We start from the raw sequence: 23,677 nt of genomic DNA, 5'->3' as shown, positions 1-23,677 counted from the left end.
CGGTGAGAAAAACTGGTCCACCGGATTGAAAGTCGCGACTCTCTTCGAGTGTGACTCGACGACTCATTTCGTAATTTACTGAGAAAAATGGCTTCTTTCGTTTTTCTTTTTTTTTTTTTTTTTTTTTTTTTTTTTTTTTTTTTTATTTTTTATTTATCGCGATTACTCGTAGGTTTCGATAGATAATCGACCGGTGGATGCGTTATTCATAAAATGAACGAGAAAGAATCGGTCGCAGACGAGGTACAAGAGAGAATCGTGAAAAAAAGGATCAAACCCCGTAGAGTGAATGCAGATCGTAATTCTTATCGTTCGTTGAGCGTCATTGGCGAATATTAAATCGGAGTACCGAGCCCCTGCGTATCGGTTCACGGATGACCATTGAATGCGTATCGTATCGTACCCCTCGCTACTCGTTCCCTTATCTCCATCCTGTTTCATTCCATTCCATTTCATTCCCTGTTCGTGTTCCTTTCTTTCTTTTTCTCCGTCGTGTTCATTGGCGCGAGCACGCTCTCTTTCGTCGTCCTTCTTTCTTTCTTTTTCTTTTTTCTTTTTTTTCTCTCCTTTTCTCTTTGGTTATTCGCTTTCGTCGTGTCAGAAGCGATAAAAACTAGCTAGAGACCCGATGATGCCGAGGACGACGAGTCCGTTTTAATTCCTGCGCGTTGCTCGAACGACGGATATCGGGTATCGCGTCGACGACCGCACACGAAGCCCCTGGTCACTTCCACCACGTATTCATATCGGCTCTCTCTCTCTCTCTCTCTCTCTCTCTCTCTCTCTCTCTCTCTCTCTCTCTCTCTCTCTCTCTCTCTTTCTTTCTTTNTTTTTTTTGATTTCTTTTGTCGACTATTCGATGAATCTTACTCTTAGTCAGAGTGTTCCAAATTGGAATATTTTGGGAGAGGAACTCGTCTTTTTGTTCCATTTTGGAGAAAATCGCGAAGAAAGGTTTCTCGTTCATTCATTTACTGTGCTTATTTTCATCTTCAGTATTATCTGTGCTCATCTTCAGTATTATCGTCTATATATCTATAATATAATCTATGTCTATATTATCTATATGTCTATATATCTATATATCTATATATCTATATATAATATAATCTATGTCTATATATCTATATATCTATATATAATATAATCTATGTCTATATATCTATATATCTATATATAATATAATCTATGTCTATATATCTATATATCTATATATAATATAATCTATGTCTATATATCTATATATCTATATATAATATAATCTATGTCTATATATCTATATATCTATTTATAATATAATCTATGTCTATATATCTATATATCTATATATAATATAATCTATGTCTATATATCTATATATAATATAATCTATGTCTATATATCTATATATAATATAATCTATGTTTATATATCTATATATAATATAATCTATGTCTATATATCTATATATAATATAATCTATATCTATATTATCTATATTATCTATATGTCTATATATCTATATATCATATGTCTATATTATCTATATGTCTATATATCTATATATCATATGTCTATATTATCTATATGTCTATATATCTATATATCGTATATATCATCTGTATCATCATCTATATCGTTTAATGAGGATATTGTTCAAAACACAAGTATTGCATCGAATATTGACAATTGCGACTGTAATTAGACATTATTCTAATAATGTTTGATATATCGTATTACGATTTGGTCTTTCAGCTGGCTAGCATCGAACGAGCAAGAAAATGAGAACTTGTTTCTTTCATTTCTTGCGATTTTCTCTGTAAAAACGAAAACGAGCAAATCTCCGAAGGACTTTCTTCCTTGGTTCATCGGACTTTCCATCCGAGATTTTGACGATTAAATTTGATAAGCCCTGTATACATTTATCTTCTCATGTTTCCCCGATAAGTTTCGTTTAGCTAATTTGAAATGTAAAATCAGGTAAATTGAGGCTACTTATCATACAGCAGCGATCATATTTTCTTTCTCCACTCTCGACTCTCGCCCCTGAGAAACGCAATATCATAATTTAGTACTATCAATCTTCCCCCGCTCGTTGAAAATTCCTCTCCTTATTTATTCGTTATCCCTCCGTTATTTCTAAAAAGAAAGAAAGAAACATCTCGATGTCGCCAATTATCCAGCCATTTCCTCGCGTCGCAACGCGTTAGAATTGCATCGGGACATTCGATATCAACGAGTGAGTCACCGAGTTGCGCCGGGGTTGCGAGGAAGCGCGGATCGCGCGGCTCGTTCCCGGAACGCTCTGGTATGCTAATTGCGATCGTCTCACGCGCTCGAGCGCTCGCGAGCATTGTCGTGTATGCGTGGACACCGTGTACGTACACGCACGTTGATCAAGCAACGTTCCACCGATCGTTCTGCTCTTTTTTTCTCGCTACCTCCGTCAGCTCCATCCCGTTTGTCGCTCGCGAAGAACGGAGAACATGTGGAAGCGCAAAACTCGTTCTAAGGGCGCGGTTACGACATTGGAAACCTATCGAGATCACGTTCACGCGTCACGTGATCTCGCTGTTGACCAACGATACCGCAGAGACGACTTAACTCCGCTCGTTAATTACCAACGTTGTCGAATGAACGACGAAACGATTCTTAGCGGAAATGACTGGTCTCGTCTCTTTTATTTTCCAGTGGAAATGTCACGAAAAATTGCTCTGGATAATTCTTGCGGTCGAGTTTCCAAAGAAGAAGTTTGCTTCTCGGAGATCTCGACTCTTTGTTGTGAAACTATTCCGAATATTTTGCAATGAGACTCGTGTTAAATTTTATTTTCCAACGAAACCATTCTGAATTCCCACTCTTTGGGAATTTGTTCATTTTCTAGTGGAACGGTTCTGAATTTCCAGTCAGAAAGTTTGAAATTTTTTACGAAATTTATGCAAAAGTACATTTATACATACTTTACACATTTATACAAATGTATACAAAATTATACAATTTATACAAACTTTACGCGTTTATACAAATGTATACAAAATTATACAATTTATACAAATTTTACGCGTTTATACAAATGTATACAAAATTATACAATTTATACAAACTTTACGCGTTTATACAAATGTACACAAAATTATACAATTTATACAAACTTTACGCGTTTATACAAATGTATACAAAATTATACAATTTATACAAACTTTACGCGTTTATACAAATGTATACAAAATTATACAATTTATACAAACTTTACATGTTTATACAAATGTATACAAAATTATACAATTTATACAAACTTTACGCGTTTATACAAATGTATACAAAATTATACAATTTATACAAATTTTACATATTTATACAAATATGTACAAATTTACACAAATGTGCGAAGTTTCCAACTTACATGCTCGTATAATGATTGAAATGATTCTTGAAGATCTGAAGATAATCGCGCGTATCGTTTTTCATACGAAGCATTTGGAGAGGAAGAGGAAATTCCTTTGGGACATCTTGATTATCGAGGGAAGGCAGAAATAACGTGGAGAGATCGTAAAGAGAAAAGGGATTTCGTTCGTCAGTTAGGGCACTCAGCAGGGTAGCTGTTTTAAGAGTTTTCGTGGTGAAGTCACTTAGGAAACAGGATCCATTCGTGACAAGAGGACACGTAACCTATATCAAAGGAATTCCGAAACACGAAACCTTCTGGAAGGATCACATTCGATCTCCGAATTATCTTCTTGCGTTTTCTCGCAATCATCGGGGTCTTCTGATTAAATCTTTCTTCTCATTGTACGTCGTTGTGTAACCACATATCGAGTGTAATTGTTTTCTGACCAATCGTTCTCATCATCCGATTCGCTCATTACGTACATGGTATTCACGTATTTTTCACACGTTTCACCCTATTCACTCCATTGGCAAATTTTTTTTTAGAAAATTTTACACAGATATAAAGATTTATTTTCTTTAAATTCAAATCCTCGAAGCAAATAAAATGCAGAAAGATTCTCTCCTGGAAATATAATAGTAATGTAATTGTTTGAATTACAGTAACATATTCGTAGTTACAAATAAATTATAATAATAGCGTTGTAAGTGATTAAAATTTCAAAGAATTATCGCTCACTAGTCACTGACAATGAGTCACGAAATTCTTCCAATTGCACTAAATTCTTAACACTTTCCCGGCGGGATTGAAACGACAGTCGCTTGTAAGAGACATTATTTCTGTGTTTTGTAAGTAACTGTACAGCTTTTGTTATACCATATTAATTTAATTTTATTACCAATTAATAAAATTTGTGGTAATTTCATTAATTTTTTTTTAATTTTATGGTAATTTTATCAATGTACTATAACAATCGATGTGACAGACTATCGTCTGAATCACTTAAAAGATACGGCTGTTCTTATCAAAATTAATATTAACTTCTACTTGAACAGAAACACGAACGAATAAATCTACTTATTTCAATTATCGTTTAAAATCACAGTGATTTACACGTACGAATATTTTGATACGGTTGTTCGTTGTGACACGTTAACAAGTATTTTCATTTATTTATCCATGTTAACCAGAATCAAGTGTTATACACGCCGTGAAGGTGTTAAAATTTCTAAGATGTTTCCAAACCTTCGGGCGACCATTCGAGGATAAGTCACGCTCCCTGTGAAAACGTCGCGCAGAACGGTGACAAATTTTTCGCCGCTCGATTCGCGGGGAATCTCGCGGCGAATTCCACGCGATGCTAATCTAGAGTCTGATCTCCGCTGCGCCGCGGGGTCGGCTTCTTATCTATCTGGCATCTCGTGTGTTCGATTATAGACGAAACAGCGTGTATACATACACACAGGGGGCAACTCGCAGTCCCGTTCGCGAGGCAAGCAGATCTCTCTGATTCGCGAGCGAAGATAATCCGCGGTTGTATGTCTCTCTCTCTCTCTCTCTTCGCGCGACATACTTATTCAATTAAATCGACGACGATACACGACCGCGATATATGACGATCGAGCGGCGACCTACATCGGCGTAGCTCGATTAATTGCATTCTAATAAACGAATAGATTACGCGGCGATATTTATGACGACGCGCGGCTCGCGTGACCGGTGGAATTGTTAATTGAACGTCCGCAGAATAATCGAATATCGTTGTTTATGTTACGCGCTGGCGAGAAGCTAGCCAGGAGTTGGTAGATTGTGAGAAACAGAGAATAATGTTGTTTTCGTCGACTCGAACTTGCAATTCCTGTTGATATTCGTGCAAATATTTGAAAGGAGATATTTTTCAATAGTTGTAGCGAATATTGAAACTTTATTCAGAGTGTTTTTTTTTTTTTTTCCGGAAAAGAGGTAGTTCCACGCGAGAAAATAAATCGAAAGTAAGGAATAAAGTTTTTTCATTTGAAGAAACCGAATGAAAATCTGTCAAATGTAGTTGAATTTAGATAATTACAGAAATACTGAAATAGAATTGTTCTACGTACAAAAACAAATCAAAATTGTAGAACAAAATTTTTTTTGTATAATGTTTTCGAGAAAATCGAGTTTGAAAAGTTATTACCAAGACAATTCCTATATCGAAAACTTGATAAATTTTCAGACTCGATTTTCTTGAAAACCGAAGCTTTAAATGAATAAAATCTTTCAGATTTATTCTTTTTTTACGTATAATCGCCTCTACTCTGGTTGTACTACCGGATCGAAAGCACTCTGTATATTTGTATCTTAGAAAACAAAAATAAAATTGAAAACTACGATTGTATTCTGTGAACATGTTGCAATTGCAGACCGTGTGTTTCAATTCATTTTGGCGATACAACGGCAAACACTTCACAATCTCGTTTCGTTCTTCAATTTGTAAAGTGAGTGCCACGCTGTTCCGAAAGTGACCGCGTGTTCCGATGCCGGACTGAAGAAAACAAATCAAACGCCATAAATCAAATCACTCGTAAGCTGGTTAACTGGTCAAAAAATTCGTTCGTCCGCACAATTAACTGGGAAATGCGGTAATTGGTAGCAAGTAAATTCCAATTCATTCTAGCGCCGAGTAATAACCGAGTCAGCCAAGTAACAGCCGCTGGTAATTCTTAATCTAATAACCGCGTATGACGAAATATTTCGTCATGCCAAGGAAACCGCCTCATTGCCTTTATACATATATTATCGTCACGACATAGTTCGTCTCAACGACGCATGTTATGGACTATATACTAGTCACTGTTTTATAACGATTATTATTATAACAATCACTCGTGCAAATATATTTGCGTGAAAAAAATTGAACGGAAAAAGAAAAAATAATTACCCGATAATAGCAATATATATCTCATGATGATTACATGGGTGATTATTTTATTACAATAATCACTCATGTAAATATGTATTTGGACGAAAAAAAAATTAAACATCCTTGGAACTTCTTGTGTGCCATTGAATCTCTTTATTTGAGCAAAGGAAAGCGTCGATGAAGACAGAACGAGGAACGAACTTTGGAACCTGTTGACAAGTTGGGAAAAATGGCTGAATTATCGGATATCTCGAGTGTTAGCCACTTTAACGACGATGCTCGTATCTCGTGCTGCGTGCAAAATCCAACGTCGGACGAACGAAGATCCTTATTACGGGAAACAGCTTCGGTGTCAGTCACGTCATTCATTAAGTATGCAAGTCGCGGCTACAGGCACGACTCCACCTCCGAGAGAGCGTCTGTGCAACGTCGAAAATTTCTAATCTACCAGCTAGGACACACCTCCTCGATCGTTTATTTCCTCACGTTCTTCGCTCCTATCCTCGAAATAATTATACGCCATCGATCGTTATCGAGCGACTCCAATCGTCCGCATTTTTCGTCCGATTCCGTTCTCTGGATATCCCACGTTGACGTTATTTTTATATCTATAACTGTTGATATTATTTCTGCTACTTGTGTGTCACTCGTATATATATTTCATTCGAACCCGAGTGAGGCGCATTCTCATCTCTTTCTTCGCTCGCTCAATTCCGAGTAATCGCTAGAGTAATCGTAGTTCCCTGCAATTGTACGTTAATGCCTGCACCGTTGCATTTTTACTCCGAATCCTCGATACTCGATTTACCAGCGTGTAATACTAACTCTCGGCCAGCGTGCCGTTTCGTTTACGTATTCGCAGTTAATTAGACTTCGACCTGCAGCCGGAAACACCGCCGCGTTCAGTCAGTCCCGAGCCTTCTCGAACGTCGGAACGAAATGTGTAATATCATTCAGCCACGAAGCAGAAGTTATCGATCGCTTCCTGTCTAATCGTTCATTCGTTAAATTTTCGTTTAGAAGCATCGCGCGATTACAATTAATACCGACGAATGGAAATCAATGCTGCTCGGACTTTGGACAGTGTGAGAATTACGATTTCAAACGAAAGAAGAGAGAGAGAGAGATCCGACAGACATTTCACGTTTTTCAATTCGCTCCATGTAAATAAACAACGTCCGATTCGTCGGTCATCAAGTTCGGCTGAATTATGCGAAACGCGGTGTTAATAATCGTTATCTGGATCATAAGCTGGTAAGGAAGGAACCGCTGCAAGTGCGTCAACTTCATTTTGCAATGCAAATCGCGGCTACCTCGTGCTTGTCTTGAAATATTTATCAAACGACAAAAGTGTGCCGCGAGAAAAGTGAACTGAAATCCAGCCATGCCAGCCATGGAGACCGATCTTTAAAAGTTCTCCCTCGCCTCGTCGACTCGAGTTTCGCTTCGGTTGAGGCAGCAATCACACGAAAGGTAATTAACATACCAAAACGACGTTAAAAAAAAAATTCTCGCGTAGCCGTGTCGAAGCGAATTAGAAAGAGGCTGAAAATTACACAGAAATCGACGCGTTAACCACGAAATCTCTGAATTATGGAAAAATTATTCCGATTTGACGCCGTCTCGCGTTTAACCCTTTTGTTTTTACAACGTACCTTTATTGGTCAATACCGGCACTTTATAGGTCAGACGACCGGTTATAAAAGTCATATTTTTACGAGAGGAATGCAAAAGAAATTGTCAATTTAATGTACGAAATAACTGTTCGGTAATAAGGAAATAATCATAAATTTTAATTTCTCTTTTTTCTGACGGGAGTTAAAATAAAGGCAGAATTTTAAATCAAATTTTTAAACCGAACGCTTATTGCGTTCGCCATAGGATACCACGTTTAGTGTTCAATTTTAAACGACTCTGATTTCGCTTTTAAATACAAACTTAAATTACAAACTTAATGAACAGTGTAAGACAATCTTACATCGACGCAGCAAGTTGAACGCACTCTTGAAATAAAAGTAGTTTAAAAGTAAAACTGGATACTAAAAAATTTTGAAATTAGTATCTCATCTGCCACGGAAGGACCGATCAAAAACTATCGGTCTCTCCGAAAACGGACAGTGATGGAAAGCTTCAAAATTCCCCGCGCAAAGTTTCAACGATTTTCCAATTCTCGATCGTTGGCGATAATTGAGATCGGATCCGGCAACGGCCCGCGTTTCGCCAGTCCAAATACGGCCGATCGAACACGGCCGTCAAATCGAAATCGATGTTTCGGAAGTGGAAGGTGTGGGCAATGTAGCGCAAGTATCATAACCAGGTGGGAGGGACGCGGGGCTCGGTGCGGCGGTGGGTTCGACTTGACGCGCGATCCGCCCGAGCACCAGTGACTCTTTCTCTGCCGGCAGCATCCGATCGTCCCTCCGAGGGCCTTGTTCTTCAGGCTGGACCTCGTGGCCGTGTGCGTGCTCGCGATCGATTGTCGAACGATCGCGCGACATGCGTGACCTACCGAGCAATTCCGCGCGTCGAAAGTTGATCAGTGGCCGAGAGTTGATTTTCCAGCTGAGAAAATCCATGTACCCAAGAAACTGAAAGCGATGTTTCATTTCTCTGTGGTGACGTACTCACGGTGCGTGTGAACGGAGCAGCATGTCTAACTGCAAAGTTATTTTTCGGGGAGCAAGAATCTCCGGGACGAGGGAAGGAGGACGTTTTTGATGACTAATTGGTAAGAGGGTCGATTATTTTACCGATTAATTTGCGTTTGCTTGTAAATTTCGGTACAGCGTGATCGTGGATGATAAGGGAGGAGGTTGATTGAAAGGTAGCCTTCATTCATTAATTTCAGCTACAACGTGCGTACCTGGTGTCTCGCGGACGCTAGCTGCAGGTGCAAACACGATAGGGTTAAAATTGAATGAAGTTTCAAACGTCGTGGCTCATGCTATTAATATTATTCATTTATGTGCATATATTCGGAGGCGTATATCCAGAGAAGCCGATACATATTTATAACATGGACAGAGATGAAGCACGCATAAATATTCCACGACACGAATAACACAAACATACACACACACAGTGTAATAGAATCATCTGTTTGATATCAGAGTTCGATGTTTGAATACCATTCGATCCTACCTTTCTCCAACCCTGTTACCCAGTACTCCTCTTTCGGGACGAATCGGGTGAAAGTAAAATTGAAACGCGTCTCGGAGCCCGAGGGTAGAGGCTCGTATGTGGAAGGGGTGGTTCCCGAGTCAGAGGGAGATAACGATCGCGGTGCGCTCGGGACGGCAAGTAGCTAGCAGGCACTCGAAATCGGCTTGGAACGAGAGAGACAGAGACAGAGACAGAGACAGAGAGAGAGAGAGAGAGAGAGAGAGAGAGAGAGAGAGAGAGAGACCGGTCCGTGAACACTTGTACGCGACATCCTGCGGAGGACTCGTGGAGAGCTTCCATGTCGCGGCACGTTCGAGACCACGCGCTGTGTGGTCCTTTTAAGGAGGATACCTGCGCGGTGCTCAGGATACCGGGCCAACCAAGCCACCCGAGCGAGGAAAGGAAGACGATAGGAAAGAAGGGAAGAAGCAACACCGATGGTGGGGGAGAAGGTGGCAGCGTGACCCCGAAGTTATCCCGGCCCCCGAAGAGACTCGCCTCCAAACGTGATTTACGTTTCGCCAATGGCGCCTTTTGTCTAGCCAACCGGCTGTCAGACGTGTTTGATTTTCGCAATATATTATACCGTGTTCGACGAATTATACCGCGGCCGTAATTCAACGGCGACGAGGTGACGCGCCAAGCTGTCCGACGACGTGGCCGATTCTGCGAACCAGCCAGGACCGGAAACGATGCACAGACTCGTCGTGTCTGCGCCATCGAACAACCGTTCTCACGGCCACGTGGACGAATCCACGGACGGATCGTACTTGTCTTGCTCGATTTTTCACTGACGAAACTATGTACATATGTACATGATGCGTGTGCCTGTCGTTCGGGGGAGATGGGGATGGCTAGGTAATGTTGCTTGAGTGGAATTCGAATGCGATTCGAGGGGATTGATGTTTACGTAGGATGGATGGGCCGTGTGTGAGAAACGGAGAAACGGCTGATTCTCGCGAGAAGGTATTGATTTCGCAGTATTTAATTCAGAAAAGACCAGGAGATTTCCCTAGGCGCAGTCTTTGACTCGGTTCATTTCGTTCGTTTCGTAATAACACAGATCTTCTGTTGGTACAATACTTCTCCGTAGACTAAAACACGACAGATTCGTGGACACTTGGCATAAAATAACATTCGGCCGTGATCGAGGGTTTCCAACTAAATTCGTATGCTAATGCTGTTTCCTCAGAAAATATTGTCGTCGTCATAGTAAAATACACTGACCACAGATTTTAACCCTGAACTTCTCGGCACCAGACGTAGCATAAATATTGAAAAATTCACAAATCAGCTTCTCATTCAACATGGAAATTTCGGTTAAAAGGTATTTTTACTGCGAGGTGAAAATATCTTTAACTGCAATTTGTAATTCTGGATATAGTAGACGCCTAATTTTGTTTCTCAATTTTACTATTAATATTATTTTATATTATTTGGTAATGAATTAATTAGATTATAAATAATATGTATATATATATATGTACACTAATATATATTATTATATTATTATGTATGTATGTATATAATATATTATATTATATAATACATGTATATATAATAAATAATCTAATATTATTAACATTATTTATCATTATATTACAATATTACATAGTTATATAGTTAAAACTATATAATATTATATTACATAATTATTATCAATATCAATAGTCATAAATATATAATATCAATAGTTATCGGATATCATCAATAATATATACATATATATTTAATATAACATTGTATAACTATAAGATCAATTATCAATTTATTTAATAGCAATATCAAACATTATTACGTAAAAAAATTTGAATAGAAAATTTCAACGCAGGCAGCTTGATATCCACGTCGTCAGCAGGTAATCACACAGTCATCAAGTGATGCGAGTTCAGCCTTGTGCAGTCTCACGGTGAGGCGTCACATAATTAAAACGCGATCGTCGCGGTTTAGTGTCTTCTCACGCGGCTGTCGCCTCCGCTTTCGTTTCTCCGTGAGAATACTCCTCTTGGATCTTCTTGGCGGAACGGCCGGATAATTAACGAAGCACGCGATGGTCGAATTAATTTCATCCGCGAGTATCAGGCTTCGTGCTTTTCGAACAATGCTCGGCGAACCTACGTGCTCGGTAAACAGGAAACACAGATATAGCGTGTAAGCGCGCGTTCCTTGGAACGTGATTGGACGCGTGCATCGTCGTGTTCGGGAGTGCTTGTCACGTAAAGTGGTCCCGTCACGAGCGTCATCTTATCAGGTGGAGGGGTTGGCAGAGTCTGAATACAACTGTCTTATTGTGCGACACGTTTCTTGAAATTTCCTTCTTTAGCGCGTCTTTTTCAGTCACCAGTGCACGTGCAAGTACCTATCTGGAAGAAATTTGAAGAGGTAGAAAGTTAAAGTTACAGCTTCCCTCCACGATGGAACGTGACATTGGAGTTTCGTTAATTCTTCTCGGAGGTAGGGAAATCTCTCGAATATTAAATTTCTAGCCCATTTATCACGTTAGTTGTAAATATCGAAAACTCTATTATTAATATCGATTATTCGTCAAGTACTTGAAATTCCTTTCAAGTGGTCTTGAACCATCAACGATTTCATTTATAAGACGAAATTTCTCATTTATAGAGGGTTAAAACCCGGTTAGATATGTGTGGACCGACCGAACGTTTGACCAGAAATTAGCGATCGACGGATAACGAATTCTAACGATTCTGCCTGGACTCGCGGCGAGACAAACGAGATGCAAAGAAGTCACGAGCGTACTCGTGGTTTTCGAGAGTGAAACTTACGTTGGTGAGTCTGCCGACGAAACGAAAACTGATCTCGTACAAGGCATCCTTTAATTGGTCACGTTCGATCCGCTTATCAGCTCGGTACGCAGGATCGGCGAAACCGAGTGTCCCTTACAAAGTGTTCCCGTGGGAACGGTCGTTAATTGTCCATAAAATGCGCTCTCACCTGGCACTGTGCTAAAAGCAGAACCGTGTTCGCCGCGGGAGAATTACGTATCCGCGAGAGGACAACGATCATTCGAGAGAGAAAGAGAGAGAGAGAAAAAAAAAGAAAAATAGAGTCTGTGCCCCGATGTACACTTCTCTTCCGTCACCTTTTTAGCTTCCACCAGTTTTCCGAGGGTGTCGACGGAATTGTTCGTTAGCGGGATCACTATCCCTACCTCCGCGGTGTGTATCGAGGGAACAGGAAAGCTTCGAAAGCTACTGTACATTTATATTAAATAACGTGCATTCGCGAGAGTCGTTTCGCGATAGGTACGACCAAATAAATTAACGCGCTTCTTGCGTTGGAATAACATTTTCTCAGTGTCAAGTATATTTAAGTAAAACAAATAACGAATTTATTACTTCTCAATAATTTTCTATCCAGTGATAACATACCGACAAGTTCGAAAAAAAAGCGACGAATTATTGTATACGGTTTGGTCACTCGTTATGGTCCGCAATCAATTGCCAGCGTGAGTGGTTCAGCTGCGCTCGGCTGAATCCCTACGATCATCACGGCGTATTTTTCCTCGATTAACACACATTTTCTCAACTTCTTTGTTAATTCGTTTCCACCCTGTGGAAACTGATTTATCTGCTCGACCCTAGACAGTTTGAAAAAAAGAGCTTTTCTCAGCCTAAAAAGTGTGTCGTTGTTTAGGATTATCAACTCCCATCGCCACGAGGAAGGTGGAGGAAGAAAGAAAAAAGGAACAAGTTTATATAGGAACCGGTAAATGCAGGAAAGTAGGTAGTAAAAGAAAAAAAAAAAAAAAAAAAAGGGAAGAAGAAATGCGGTCGCACGAGAGATGGCAGTGGAATCGAGCCGGGGGACCGTTTAGCCAGTGTAAACATTTTATTACACGTCGGGGACGGTTGTATTCCCGCGAGCCGACCGAATGAATCGCGGCATTCCTCTTGGAGATGGAACGGTTGGCCAGCGAGGAGAAGAAGCCCTCCTTTCCTCCGCCGTTGTTCGAGAGCAAACAAACCGTGTATCTTTATTACAGTAATAACTATAATCTCAGCGTCCCAGCGGAGAACCCTTTCTTCCATATACGATGCGCACGGCTCTCACAGGAGTCGGCTCTCTTCCTCGAAACTGCGTAATCAGTTGCCGTCTGCCTCACTGAAAGCAGCTCTCCTCACTTTGAATCACCTTAACCGACAGTACAGTAGGCAACACGCTCTCGCGACATGCACACGAGCGTACGCTTGTACCGCTGTTCACTGTCATTAGAGGAAGGAACCGCGATTAGAGTTGAAATAGACCCCGGCCCTCTGGTACAAACGACTCGCGATCAAGTTTGATTCGGTTGCAATTTCCCTGGACCCGTTCCCTCTGGTTCCAATCTTCCCCTCTTCCATCTTCCATCGTCCCTTTCCTTCGTGTAAATCCAACGGCGATGCCTCGTTCGGAGCATGTAGCCCACCTTTCTGATAATTAACCATTTGCGCTGGCAACTGATTGCGGACCATAACGAGTGACCGACAACGTATACACAAGAATTCGTCGCTTTCTTTTACTTTTGAACTCGTCGGTACGATATCACTGAACCGAAATTATTAAGAAATAATAAACTCATCATTTGTTTCGCCTGGGTTACATTTAGATATACTTAAAACTGAGAAAATGTTGCAATTTTGGGACAAAAAATTCTCGACGCGCGTGGTACGTCATTCCAGCGCAAGAGGTTAACCACTTGCGCTGGCAACTGATTGCGGACCGTAACGACAACGTATACAATAATTCGTCGCTTTCTTTTCGAACTCGTCGGTATATCACTGGATAAAAATTATTGAGAAGTAATAAATATATTATTTGTTTTGCCTGGGTTCTACTTAAATATACTTAAAACTGAGAAAATATTGCAATTTTTGGACAAAAAATTCTCGACGTGCGTAGCGCAAGAGGTTGAAGAATATGAAGATCACTTTGGTCAGAGCTTGATACGTGCTGCACGTAGCTCACGCGATCTACAACGACTCAAAATTTTTCGTCAGCATTTCACATTTCTCAGAAGTGTATAGAAATAATCAAAACACTGAGTTGCACTACATTAAACCAATATTATTTATTTATTCATATTGAATTATTAGTGAACATACTAACTTAACAGTAACTTTAAGCTTTATTTCATATAATATAATAATCCAGTAAGGTATGGTACAATTCGAAACATAGGTCGCTTTGCGACCAGGTGCGCAAAACTCGCGCCTGAAGTACGGTGAATTTCATTGTGCTATTCGCGCGCAAGAGAGACAGAGAGAAAGGAGAGATATCCGAGAGATTACGTTTCGCTCGCGGTCCCTCTCGTTAAGACATTCGCGCCTGTTAACTGGCCGGCGTGCAAGCAGCTTTTACGCGACCTGGACGCCATACACGGCGCGGAAGCGACTGCTAACGCTCGTAAAATATGACGCGTATCTTCTTATTAGGAGTAAATTGTATCCTCATTACCCGGCGCGCTTCTGCTGCTGCCGTCTCTCTCTCTCTTTCTCCATTCCTTTCTACCTGCTTCTTCCGCCACCCTTGGTCGATTCGTTTTTCATCTTGTTTGATCCCGATCTGGCTCGAGCGAGCCGACCAATCGAGCTACCGCTCTCAATCAGATTCCACGCGGAATATTAACAGTCTGGATGCTCTTTCTGCGCTCATTCCCTGCATTCGCCGGCGATGCAGCGTCGATAGCGAGTAAATTGCACGTTCGAACGTATCTGGTTCTTCTTACGAATTCGATAATTGTGAAGGAAAGTAATAAACAAATATTATAATCTGTGATTAATCGGGAATTTATCAGGAGACAGGGGAAGCAAATTAACCCTTCGCACTCGATTTATTTTCAACGTTGTTGAATGTAAACTTGTATTGTTTATTTTTAGGGAAATCGATTAACGTAAAGAGAAAAAAATTTCGTGCACGGCTTTTAAATCACAAACTGTACTGATAAACTAACAAAACTTGGCAAACTATTGCTGAATGGGATCTCGAATGTCACAGTGTTTTACAGTTATTATACGTGTTTCAGAGTAAATTAGTGTTATCAACTCTAGCATGACATACGAGTTCTATAACAAATTTGTATTGTCATTTCCAGCATGACATGGGAGTGCAAAAGGTTAATCGGCGTTAGTTGAAACTATAATCAATTCGAGAATCACCAGTCTCCATTAAATAATACATCCACTTTCTTTTTCTTTGCGAAATTCGATCAGTTCAGTCTTGCATTCCCCGTTCCTGAAAATTTGTTGACATTCCGAAATAGTTTCGGAAGATTGAAAATCTGACAACACGTTCACGTAGAATTAATATTGAGAAGGTTAATAACGATTCCTAGTCCGAACAATTTGTTAACGTTCCGATAGTTTTGGAAATTTAACCTCTTGCGCTGCAATGACACGCCACGCACGTCGAGAATTTTTTTGTCCCAAAATTGCAATATTTCCTCGGTTTTAAGTACATTCAAGTATAACCCAGGCAAAACAAAAACAAAATAAATTTATTACTTCTTTACTTAGCGATATCATACCGACGACGAGTTCAAGAAGAAAGCGACGAACTATTTGTATACGGTTTGGTCACTCGTTATGGTCCGCAGTCAGTTGCCAGCGCAACGTGGTTAATGTTGACACTCCGTAATCTGACGACGTTGAAGTCGAGTGATCATCACGTCGAGATAAAGTAAAGAGATGAAAAAGAAAGTAGATGTATTACTCAATGTATTACTCGGTGATTCTTGAATTGAAAGAAAGATAAGGTTATTATAGAAAGGCGATCGCACAGGGAGATTTCTCCAGGATTAATTCACGAAAATGAGCCGCGTAGGTGGATACCTGTGATTGAAGTGACTCGTTGACGCAAATACGCGGGTCGTTCGATCGTTGTCGATCGCCGCGATTCATTAGTAAAATTCGCGTTTAGAAACATGACGCTCGAATCACCGAGTTGCACGGCTGTTGCTCGATAAAAATCGGCCGATACGTTGATCGCGCGTAATTTATGAGCCGCCGCTCGTTGGGCATACTAGAGCGCTTACATAATTTATGAAATGTCTGGCCAACTCCTCTAAGTTCGAACTCTTACGTCACAGAAATCGCGTCCGCAGCCGCTTGTCTGTCACAGTCGATTTCCAACCGCGAGGTCTTTCTCGCGGACGATGAATCACCCTCAATCTCGTGCCGAGTCTTTGCGTCCGCGGATTTGATTATTTATTAGAATTCATAGACGAAGAATTATGGGCCATTGTATGCAAAGCAGCCGTGCACCAAAATGCTCCCCCGCAGTTTCGCTTAATTCCTGGCGACTCTGCTCGAATACCTGTCGTGTATGACAGGCCGATGCAAATTTACAATTTTCGAACGATCGTGAAGTGTGAAACAGGGATAATTCGGAATAACGAAGTTTTAGAAATCCATCAAACTTCCTTTCCATGTTATCTTCTGTACCGTTTAGAAATGAAAATTTAGGGCCACGGTTTGTGTAGATATCTCAAATCTTTGATGTCTTACTAGATAGATAGATAGATCTTTATTGTTTTCCTGTTGAATTACAAATTTCGGATCCTTTTCATCCTCCATACATACTGCTTCTACACACATTCTACTTAAACATAATTGCTAATATTAAATAATGAATATAATACTAATCTGCTAATACTAAATCTTTCAACTTGCTTTTGGCAATCTACTATGAAAATACTTGCTAAGCTACTTATCACATAATAATTTTGCTCATTGTAAAATAGAATAGAATAAATTAAACAAAACAAAAGGAAAACCATGTAAAACAACATGTGATATGTTACAATGAAAATTCTCTTATATGTAAAACTAGTTCTTTACCTTTCCAACATCTTTGCACCATTATTACTCTTTTTCCCTTTCTTGCACTATTCGTTCCCGACCTCCTTGATATCTTACTAATAAAACTAATAAATTAATAAAAGAACTGACAACCTGATAGAATAAAGTAAAATAAAATTAATAAAACGAATAAAAATGAATTACTCTGCAATGTCACGTTGATAAAAGTGAAAATTAAGAAATGTCCATCCCGGACACTCGTGACACTCTCACATTTTTTCACAGAGCATCCAATCTACGACTGTTCGCATATTCGCCGTTCAAGACTACTATTGGACGCTGCTCCGACCGACACTGGCGTGCCACGCGTGTCACGTGCATTACCACGCGTAACTCGAACCGTTCGAAAACATCGAAAGAAATGATCTCCGCCGGTGTATAAAATTGTTTCTCTCCCACGGGCGATCGGCCAAGTTCATTCAGAAGGATCGAGACGAATGTCGTCTGCCTTTCTCTCTCTCTCTCTCTCTCGATCGCTAACAAGAACGAGAATGAACCTCTGGGCTGTGCGATTACTCATTGAAGACGTTGATTGCGGCTACGGCATACTTACCGAATCTCATCGTCGGCGGCCGAGCCGAGCAATAAAAAAACGCGCCAGCCTGAAATTCGACGTATCTTTCACGTTATTTTTTCTCTTTTTTTTTTCTCTCTCTCTTTCTTTCTTTCTCCTTCCCTCTTTTTCTCCCCTTTTCTCTCCCTCGCTTCGAGCAGAGAGGAGCGCTATTCTACGGCCTGTTATAAATGTCCGAGTAATTGTTCCATCGAGAACGAACAGCACTTGTTTCGGGAGATTGATGACTACCACCGGCACGATGGATCGCTCCTTTGTCTCGCGCGAACCAAAATTCTCAACGCAAACTTTCGTCCGTTTCCTCGAACCCGAACTCGCGTTGTGCAACGCGTTTCTCGAACGTGGAAACATTACACACCGTTTCGCCGGAGGAAGGTGCACATACGCAGCGGCTTTCTACCTCGAAATTTTCGGCGTAATTGCAAGCAGGTTTCTTCGCAGGTTGCGCAATTCAATTGCTTCTGGCTCGTTGTCAGCTCCTTTTGGGGCTGCAAAATTTTTTTTGCGACACGCCCGGTGACAGCTAAATACGTATATCTTCGATACGTCTTCGAGTTTCGCTCTCGTCGGCCAATTCGACGGTTCAACAAAGTGCGTTCGAACATTCGACCGACTGTTGCAGCCGATGTCTGACTTATTAATAAACGTTCTGATCGCGCGGAATCGATTAGAAGTCGTTCATCGATATTTTTCGTAGGCGTCCATGCATAATCGACACGGAAACACCCACTTGGTGTGTGGCATTTCTCCGTGAAAGTGTTGCGACACGATCCTTTGTAACCGCATCTAGCCTGAATACTGATCAGCGAAACTCGTGGCAATTAAATTACCAATCGATAGGTTATGAAGTGAAACAGGACTCGATAGATTGGAGCAGGAGTGGCCAAACTTTTGTACCCCACGTGCCAATTTTTTTTTTTTTTTTTCTCGAGGTGAGCTTCGACGCGCCACTAAATTATTTCAACGACGAAAACGTGTTTGTAAATAGTAAACGTGTGAGAAGTATATTAGAAAAAGATAAAATGAGCTTTGGGAAAGCTTCGGGAGGTAGGATCTTCCAAAAATTTATCAAGTCAACATCACTTGAAACAGAGAGCGAGGGTATCAAATTTTGCATTTAAAAAAACTAAGGAAAATCGATCGTGACAATATACTGAAAATAGTTGAATTAATTTCAATATTTTTCGCTATTCTTTTATTAACGCTATTAATTTGTTCCTTATCATTATCAATTACTATTATAATTAACGCTATTCTTTTTATTTATTATCAAAGGTTGCTCTATGAGCTAGTTGAATCCTTTGACATGCAATGACGTCTCTGAAACATTCGCAGGTTAATACGTACGTAAGAATGTAAACAAATATTTTTCCACCTTTTCTCTTTTCAACGCTTATATCCTACATTCTACGTTACTTTGGCAAAGCAGTCGCTGGTAAATTATCGTCTGAACATTGCAGAAGAAATTCGTATGTCAACGACGTCTCGCACGAGAGATGTAGAGTATCCTGCTATTGTAACTTTGATGTTGAGATGCCTATAAATACGCACTGCAGGAGCGCTTCTAAAGTATCCCTCGTACGCTTACACGACGTTAGCCGATGCTAATCTCGCCTGACATCGGGCTGACCGATAGACCGATTGATGCGCCTATCGATGCGAGGAGAGTCCAACCAACTTTCAATGACGGGGAGCCACCGATTCCCGCGTGGGTGACCCATCTCACGCTATTGATCCGAGTTCCACCTCTGGAACACGGTTGCTTTAGTTTACTGATGCACCCACCAGTTTCTTTAAACCTTTCCCCTTATCTCGAGAGAAAAAAAGAGAGAGAGAGAGAGAGAGACAAATTTTTTTCACAAAAAGCAATATTAGAAAAATGGTAATAATAATAAAAAGAATTCTTAGACTTAAAATAATAATAAAAAAAAATTCTCAAAATTTACTTCAAAGTGTGTTCGTTTCTGCCTCGGAATTTTATGAAATGAAAGATCTATTTGCGCTTTTTCATTTCTATTCGCGATCGTGCCGTGTATCATAATTAACGGGGGTATTTTTAATAATACAACAGCACAACCGAAGAATCATCTTCCGTAATGAAAGCTTCCTACGGCTGGAATGTCTATCAAAGTGCCGATTCACCGGACGATGCAACGTGATGTCGCGTAGTTAAAAATACGTAGTTAAAAATACCCATTGTACAGTTGCATAAACAGAATTAATTACAATCAGACGTCGATTCTCGTTCCTTCCTTCGAAACTCGGCCCATCTATCATTCGCGGGACCATCCCCGTTTCAAAGCCCTTAACGAACCTAGCGATCGTCCCTGCGATGGAAACCCCATAGAGGCCATAAAACTATCGTCGAGAGCCTGGGGACGTGGCCCGTAAACCCATCGACCACCCCAAATGAGGATGAAAGGGAGATGATCACGAGCACCCCGGCGTCGATGATAAAAATTTGGGTCTCGATGGGTCTCCGAGCTAAGCGATCTCATGTTCCTGGTTCGACGTCCTTTCCATCTCGTCCGCGCCGCGAATGTGGGACGATAAAACGAGGCTCGTCCCGGCGAAACGAGGCGGCATCGTAAAACGCGTGTTTCGGAAAAGGTGCATCGTTACAGTTACAAAGCTCTTTATCCAGCTCGGTAACAAGCACTTCCGCAGCTATGTGGAACGTATTCTGTTTAATACTGAAACTGGTCAAAATGACCAATTGATAATTTTTGTTTAGATATTTTGTAGATATAGAACAGTATATTTTGGGGGGCTTGAAATATAGATTCTTCGTAAAATACATAAATAAAAGCTCGTGCATCTTATATTGTGTTACAAAGATTTTCTGTTTTACTTTAATGTCTCTGAAATGGAAATTTTTATGCTTCACTTGTCGGTAGTTCTACTGTTAAAAACTACGCGCTTGCTGTAAAGTTGTTCATTGTCATCGTAACACGTAACATGAAAATTATGTTAACAAACTGAGAATGTCTGTTCATTGTACTACTCGAGATTAACCTTATTCAGTTAATTCTTAGAAACCGATTTTTCGAAGTTTCGATGCTTCCGATTGCAGACTGTTAATTTTTTGTTCGTCTTGACATCCACAATGTCATTTTGTAATTTCATACAGTATCTTGCAACATTACACACCTATTGGATTCTTCGATAAAGACTGATAACGTTACTAAGAATGACGCGTCGCTAAATAGCTTAGACATTACGTTATATCGTTATAAATGTGTCAGCGATTTTAAATAAGTTGATCAATATTTCCTTCTGTTACCTATCCTATCGGGAATTTCTAATTAAACAAAACTAATTAAAACAAAAAGCGATGTGAGGTTCATCTTGCAAAGGAAATTCGTAATCCGCAGTCTATTGGTTATCCATCGAGAAATTAATAATAATCCACGTTCCTCTCGCTCCCCTTCCACCAAGCATGTTCTGCAATGTTCTCAACACCCACGCGAATACACACGACCTGTGTTGCGAGCCTGTAATTTCGCGTGGAAGACGACTTTTGCAGGATACCTGTAGCGTGCTGAAGGTGTCCATATTAAATTCATGGTAGCGCGTTATCGGGCATTCCTCGCTGGCGATAAGATCGTGCGCTTTCGTGAGAAGACGCGACGCAGGCGGAATCTAACAATAAATACGTCAGTCGCGTGTGTTTACGCGATAGCCTCGCACCTGCACGCGCTGTTATCAACGCAACGCCATTTTATCGTAGTTCACGACTCAGTAACCCGTATAATCTACGTATCATCTCTTGAATAGACGTCAGGACAAAGTGTTTGCTCCTACGCGACTCAGATTGATATAACACCTTTAAGAGATTATTGTTTGAACGAAGAACAGCTCTCGGTATACAAATGTATTTATTAATTTATACATATCTGTTTGTAACGTTTAATTTTATCATCAACGATACTATACAATTCTTTTATTTAAAAAAAAATACATATATACATTATAGAAAATATATATATATATATACATATATACATTATATTTTATTATCAACGATACTATACAATTCTTTATTTAAAAAAAATACATATATACATTGTAGAAATATTATAATATAATAATATTATAATGTTATTATAATTAATAATATAATTTATATACATATATTATATAATTTATATTTTATAAATATAATAATATAATTTATTAAATTATATTATATAATTAATATATTAATATATTATATTTATATATATTATATATAATTATATATATATATATAATAAAAATAATAAAAATGCACTGTATTTATAGTATGTATGTACATTTCGAAAATTGCAGTACCCCCACGATTTCAAGCCACCACTGAAATGTTCGCATTTTTCTCCAATTTTTCAACGTCAAAAACGAACGTTCCTCTGGCTGACAGTAAATCCGAGAGCATTAGAATCTACAGTCCTCGCTCGTTACTTTCTACACGATCTTCCTGCTTCTCCGTATGACCCATCTCTTAGTCGTTCGCAATTACGCAGTTTTTTTTTTCAAACGGTCGGCGAATCAATCCTACTCGAAGCGCGTTGCTCTCGCGCGAGTCCACGCCTCTGCTCGATCGTTGTCGTCCACCTAACGCGGCCCAGTGACCCGAAAAGGCAAGCTTTGCCTGTGTTTCCGACTCATTTCGTGGCCCCTTCACGCAGAAACTAGTCGGTTCTCTCGGTTCCAGTTCCACAATATCGTCGTCGACGATTATCGCGTCCCTCTCTCCGCACGCACTTCGTACTCGATCGACACGTTCTCCTCTCCAGCTGCTCCCGTTAATTATTCTCGCGTACTTTTCGCTCGCCGTGCTCCACGTACGACCGCAACGACGCGTCATTAATCACGCGTGACACGCTTGTACCGGCGATCTAATTATCGTCCAAAAAAGCACGCGGATACGTTACCCTGCCTCGCGTGTTCACCAGGTGTACCGATTTATCCCTAAAAAAAAAAAACAAAAAAAAAACTGAGTTTCCACAATGGAAATCTCGATCGACGAATGTTTCGTTACGTGCATGCCTTTCTGCTTTTTTTATTTTTGTGTCTTTTTCTGTGGGAGAGGGAAATAGATAGGAAATATAACGATGAGATTTACGAAACGTTGAGGGTTGAGCGTGGAGAGACAGCTGGCGCGCTGATGGCATGATGGAGTGGAAATTAGCTCTCCTTCGATTAGCGAGTGGACTATTCGGTTAATCATGCACGACAGATTGCCAAGTTCGCCAAGGGGATTTTTGGGAATACTTTGCATCATGCTGCAGTTCAGCGAGAGTCTCATAATGTTGCGTTTAGTCTTCTTTTCAATAATGAATCAACTACGTTCTGCGTGATATTTAAATACTGTTTAAAAATTATGCAACACGTTCACACGATTAAAGTTGGTAAAATTCTAAAGTTCATAGATGTTTTAGAAAAACGTTCGACCACCAACTGTTACGTAAATGCCACGTATAAGAGCAGATCGCGCGCAACCCGAGGAAAGCGTCAAAATGTTCTGGCGAATCTTCCTTTCTCCCCGTCCTCTAATAAATTGCTCAAATTTGATACGAGAGGTGTATTTATTGCAAGAACTCGGCGAGAGCACGTGGAACGGAGTGGCGTGTCGTGTGTTCAAACGTTTCACTCGGGCGTCTACTATGACGTTCATAAATAACCAGACCTCCGCCGTCGAGCATGGAACGGCCGCGATCGTTCTTAATTATTTAACGAATCCAGGCAGACGTTAATTACTCACTGTCCTGCCGCGTTAAATTCTCCAGTTAACGTGCCAAAAGGTAGCGAACGTTGCGCTTGAAGGACCGTCAGCC

General features: G+C 40.2%; 1 protein-coding gene across 4 annotated transcripts in view; it reads left to right on the top strand.

Annotated features, from left to right (window-relative positions):
- The window catches only part of LOC122538508 (puratrophin-1), a 109,781-nt gene that overhangs the window by 23,752 nt on the left and 62,352 nt on the right, over positions 1 to 23,677 (top strand). Inside the window, exon 1 of one of the 4 annotated variants that reach the window (XM_043672660.1) lies at positions 7,185 to 7,739. The exons of 2 other annotated variants lie outside the window; for them this stretch is intronic. The gene's annotated coding sequence lies outside the window, so the exon portion shown is untranslated. Of the gene's footprint in view, positions 1 to 7,184; positions 7,740 to 8,445; positions 8,995 to 23,677 lie in introns of those variants that run through there. One more of the 4 variants, XM_043672661.1, reaches the window with a different exon arrangement.

The sequence above is a fragment of the Frieseomelitta varia genome, unplaced genomic scaffold (assembly GCF_011392965.1).
Source record: "Frieseomelitta varia isolate USP_RPSP 00005682 unplaced genomic scaffold, Fvar_1.2 scaffold_165, whole genome shotgun sequence".
NCBI lineage: Eukaryota > Metazoa > Arthropoda > Insecta > Hymenoptera > Apidae > Frieseomelitta > Frieseomelitta varia.
The sequence above is the reverse complement of the archived record's forward strand: the minus strand, read 5'-3'. Positions and strand labels throughout refer to the sequence as shown.